A 6,000-nucleotide genomic window follows, 5' to 3' on the forward strand; every position below is an offset into this window, starting at 1 on the left:
AAATGCAAATTGAAACCACAAGGAGATCTAATCATTGGGAAAATGCAAATTGAAACCACAAGGAGATACCACCTTACTCCTACAAGAATGGGAACTATTAAAAATTCAAAAAACAATAGATGTTGGCTTGGATGTGGGAAAAATGGAATGCTTATACACTGCTTGTTTGAATGCAAATTTGTACAACTTCTATGCAAAACAGTATGTAGATCCCTTAAAGAGCGAAAAGTAGATTTACCATTTGTATTACTCAGGGCTCTCTAGAAGGACAGAACTAATGGAGTTTATTAAGTATTAACTCACAGGATCACAATGTCTCACAATAAGCCCTCTGCAGGCTAAAGAAAGGAGAGCCAGTCCGAGTTCCAAAACTGAAGAACTTGGAGTCGGATGTTCGAGGGCAGGAAGCACCCAGCATGGGAGAAAGATGTAAGCTGGGAGGCTAGGCCAGTCTCTCTCTTCACATTTTTCTGCCTGCTTTATATTCTAATCATGTTGGTAGCTGATTAGATGGTGCCCACCCAGATTAAGGGTGGGTTTGCCTTTCCCAGCCCACTGACTCAAATGTTAATCTCCTATGGCAACACTCTCACTGACACACCCAGGATCAATACCTTGTATCCTTCAATCCAATCAAGTTGACACTCGGTATTAATCACCACACCATTTGATTGAGCAATCCCACTACCTGGTACCTACCCAAAGGAAAATAAGTCATTATATGAAAAAGACACCTGTGCATTTATGTTTATAGCAGCAAAATTCTCAATTACAAAGATGTGGAACCAACCTAAGTGTCCACCAACTAATGAGTAGACAAAGAAAATACTACTCCATGGTATACCATGGAATGCTATTCAGCCATAAAAAAGAACAAAATAATGTCTTTGCAGCAACTTGGATGGAGCTGTATGCCACTCTTCTCAGTGAAGTAACACAGGGATGGAAAACAAAAAAAAACACATGTTCTCACTTTTAAGCAGGAGCTAAGCTATGAGTAGGCAAAGGCATATAGAGTGATATAATGGACTTTAGAGACTCAGAAGTGGGAGAGTGGGAAACGAGCTAGGGATTTTTTTAAAAAGTACACATTAGGTATAATGTACACTATTAGGATGATTGGTGCACAAAATTTTCCTAATTTACCACTATAGAACTCATCCATGAAACAAAAAACCACTTGTACCCCAAAAGCTACTTAAATAAAAATTAATTTTAAAGACATGGATACTTATAAATGTCTTCAAACTATCTATATATTCTATCCCTAGGCATCCAAATGCTTCCCTGTCTCCACAGTACCATCTTGCATTTTTTATTATCATTCACTTGTTCTTTTTAAAAGGGACAACTGTTTCTCATTACTTGAAGTCTCTGAGTTTGACAGTTTACCTACTAGCTAAAATTTATTTTTAATAACTTCAATACTTCAGCATTTATTTTCAGACAAATGCAGAGTGGGAAAAATTTTGATTTGCCTGATATATATGTTTCCAGTTGAGGTCCAACAATGCAATGCTCTACTGGCTTGTTTCAGCTGTTACACCAAAAATAGTGTGTCGTGTGTGTGTGTGTGTGTGTGTGTGTGTGTATGTGTGTGTGGTCTATTTAGTTCCATTTCTTTTGCATTTCCATTGATCCTGGGTGTGTCAGTGACAGTGTTGCCATAGGAGATGTCCAAAACAGTTAAAGTAATATTTTCCATGTGTGATGAAACTGAAAAAGTGACTAAATTTGTGGATTTATGAGATGATGTCTGATTTTTAAAAAATGTATAGTACACAGCAATTTATTGTTATATTAACCTGGGTCAAGAATAGCTGAAACTCTTCTCAACTATTGTTTCATTATAAAGAATTCCTGCATATAATTTGTTATTTGGAAGAAATATGCACTAAATAAGGTGTCTTTAAACATAAACACACATAAAACGATGCTATGTATTGATCAATTGATGGAAATACTGTGGCCACATGCTTGCAGGATACTAACTCTGTAATTTCCCTAGGAGCAATGACTTGGTATTTGCTAACTCACTATTTCCAGTGACTTTATATAACATAATCCCCACGTGCCAAGGGAGGGACAGGGTGGGAGGCAATTGGATCATGGGGGCAGTTTTCCCCATGATGTTCTTGTGATAGTGAGTAAGTCTCATGAAATCTGATGGTTTTATAAGGGACTCTTCCCCCTTCACCCCTCACTCTTCTCTCTCCTGCTGCCTTGTTTCCCCTTCACCTTCCACGATGATTGTAAGTTTCCTGAGGCCTCCCCAGCCATTCGGAACTGTGAGTCGATTAAACCTCTTTCCTTTATAAAGTACCCAGTCTCAGGGAAGTTCTTCATAACGATGTGAAAATGGACTAATACAACCATTATAGTGATATGGACTATTTTACTCATGTAGACATATGCACATTTATGGTGTGTGTGTGCGTGCATGTCTGTGTGTATAAATATCTATATTTTTAAAATTATGTGCAGTGATCATACAAGTACTTTATAATCAGAAATAAAAATTATTACAAATATTTGATAACTGTTTTCCACCTGTTTATTTGCTTTGACCTTGTTGGTGTGGTCTGATTTATAAGAAGGATTTTTTAGGGAAATCCTGTTTTCTTTCATATGGGGTCAGGGAGTTCAGTAAAACTGTCATGAGTGAATTTACTACAGATGTTATTAAACTAAGTGTATTTTATAAATTACATGTGTGAGCACATAGATAGATAAAAGCAAGCTAATGAATTTGAATTGAGCATTTCACATTCTTGGCCATTCTGGGTGCCATCTATGAGAATACAGCGGTATAGGCCGGGCGCGGTGGCTCACGCTTGTAATCCCAGCACTTTGGGAGGCCGAGGCGGGCGGATCAAGAGGTCAGGAGATCGAGACCACAGTGAAACCCCGTCTCTACTAAAAATACAAAAAAAAAAAAAAATTAGCCGGGCGTGGTGGCGGGCGCCTGTAGTCCCAGCTACTCGGAGAGGCTGAGGCAGGAGAATGGCGGGAACCCGGGAGGCGGAGCTTGCAGTGAGCAGAGACTGTGCCACTGCACTCCAGCCTGGGCGACAGAGTGAGACTCCGTCTCAAAAAAAAAAAAAAAAAAAAGAGAATACAGCGGTATAGTGTCCTGCACAAAACCAACTTCTGAGCTAGAGAGATGAGATGGTAAATAGAATTACAAATGTGAATATCCATTTGACAGACTAGGATTTGAATGAAGCTTATTATAGCATAAAATGAAATGTAAACTAGTAATAGCACAATAAGACATAAGACTGCTAAGAACTTTGTGGTATGAGTTTGAGCATACACACTATTATTAAAGATTAGACTGGAGTTAACTTTATTCTCTTGGTACATTTATACAATTACAGGAAGTCATGCATCCTCATTCACTCACTGTATCCCATTTATCACATGAATATGCTTTACAAATATTACTGCTAAGACAAAGGAGAACTACACGATGAAAACGTCTTTATTTTTCCTCTTCTCTTTAGGGCCTAACGTTCTGCAAATAGTAAAGTCTATTTTGCTATGTTTAGAAAAATGCCTAGCACGCTATAGAGGAGGGGTCTTCAAACATTTGCATGAGATTACAGTGCTACAGGAAAGAGAGTTAAATATTCAGAGGGTTTATTCCTCTTGGGGAAATTCCTTTCCCTACTGGTAGTCTACTATTTGTGAGAGTATCCTGACAAAATCAAGATTTATTAATTCTTCATCTGGTGTCCTACAAAACTCACTAGGCGCCTAAGGTGTATACTCAAAACACTTTATCGGTTCCTTGTTTACACATTTCTATGTGATTTCTTAGCCAGAGAAGCTATTTTGAACTGCATATTTCTTACTAGGACTCCACTAATACCTCCCTCCACCCATATTGATAGCCATATAGTTATTTGGCCACCATCCTGCCTATCATTCATTGGAGTTGATAAGAGAAGAATAAAAGTCAGGAAGTCAAGGAAGTGTTGGCTCTACATTAATTTTAACACAGTGGTTTTCATTTTGGAGGGAGGAGTCCAAAGATTCCACTGAGAATCTGATGAAAGCAGTGGACCCTTTCCCTTAAAGGTTCTGAATACATATATGCCATGATTCACGTAAAAAACTGAAAGTATTTTTAAAAATGTTATAAAACTTGCACATGGATTTTTCAAAAGTATACACATTCCAGGTCTAAAACTTTCACTTAAGAGTAATTCAAGGCCTTTCCTCTCATTCTGTTGCAGAGAGAAGTCAGCTCTGCTATCATTGAATTCACTTTGCTAAACTGGACTGCGGAGATAGAGAGTTGGGATTTCATCATAAATGAACCTAGAGCAGCAATATCCTTATATAAAATACAAGAATGGTACCTGAAGGATAGGGGCCCATAAGGCCACTGGATACGTCCTCCAGTTCAGTCAAGTTATCCTGCTTCTTAAATGGGTTTATCCCATTTCTTCAGGGCCTATGGTTGCATGGCTAAATTCCTAAATAATATACATTTATCTAGTGTATCCTGTGTTGATTCACCAATATACATGGGATGGCAGTAAATTGTTAGAGTAGTAATGAGGGTTTTCACATGTGACCCCACTACATCTTTCTTTACTGTAGGCAAAATTAACACCAGTCAACTAGGAAGAAGATAGTACGGTGACAGCAAGCTGAGCTTTTAAATCTACAAGAAGATTCTTTCTTGTACAGTTTCTGGAGATATGATTGCTATGGAGCCAATTGTGTACATGTGAACTAAGATATGAGTCTCTGCCAACATATTTTGGATACGAGAGACTGAAATATGCCCCCATGCTAATGAGGCACAGACTCCGATTTGTATTTAAATGATGTAATTTTGGAGTCAAATGCCTTTGCCTGAGTGAAAGGAATATAGGTTTTGAAGTCAGACACAGCTAAGTCTGAATTCTAGCTCAGGCACTTCCTATGACCTTGTTTATATTCTTCTTAATCTATGAGTCTGTTTTCTAATCTGTAAAAAGAGTATAAATACTATTTACTTCAGGCACACTGCAAAAATTCTAAATAGTTTAAAATTCCTGATCTTAGCTCAGTAATTAGGAACCATATCTGATTATCACCCTGAGGCCAATGCTTGTGTGCCAGTGTGATTCATCAAGGTAATTATGAAAACTATCAAACAAATTTTGGCATTTCTTGATACCAGGATGAGAAGCCCATGCTTTTTTCCATAAACAATGGGGAGTCATTGAAGATTTATCTCTCCTAATTTTTAAATGAATGAAAACAAAAAATAAGCTAATTGGAAATAATGAAAAATTATTTCTATATTACTTCAAATTCAGATTGATTGAATTATCTTTTGCAGGCCTCAAAATGAAGTCATTTTTCAAGTGAATGATTTAACATTGCAATGACATTGCACTCTGTTGTAGTTAGTGTTTTCATTATTAGAGGAGCACGTTGTGGACAATTAGCCTACCCTTCAATGATGACATTTGTTCAAAAATTGCCAGGATCACTCATGAAGGCTTGAATTGCACTATTTGAAGAAAAGTGAAGGACTAAAAAATGTGAGGTTAACATAATTCATATTTACTTTTATGGTAGGAGTTATAATTGCTGAAAGCCTTCTTAGTTGGCCCAAATGGGGAAACTGAGTCCCCGGTAAGAGAAGAGAGTTGCCTTTAATTGCATAGCAAGATAGAAACAGATTTTGAAGTGGAACAGGAGCACGAATTTTATTTCTAATACTGAGAAGTATGAATGAAACCTTTGTGGGTGGCAGGTCTTTATTCAACAGCTACATAATTTCCTACTATGGGTAGTGTCAATAATTCAATGAGTATGTAAGTCTCCATGATTTACCAGGCACTATACTAGGTGAACACATCAGAAAAACTTACAACCCTCATGGGACTTATAGACTAGAAAATTCAGACAGCAACATGTACACACTTGTCATCTAATAATAATTCTGTAACTCTGATACAGGAGATGTACAGGCCTAAGAAAGAATATAAAATG

This window comes from Symphalangus syndactylus, chromosome X, assembly GCF_028878055.3.
Source record: "Symphalangus syndactylus isolate Jambi chromosome X, NHGRI_mSymSyn1-v2.1_pri, whole genome shotgun sequence".
Classification (NCBI taxonomy): Eukaryota; Metazoa; Chordata; class Mammalia; order Primates; family Hylobatidae; genus Symphalangus; species Symphalangus syndactylus.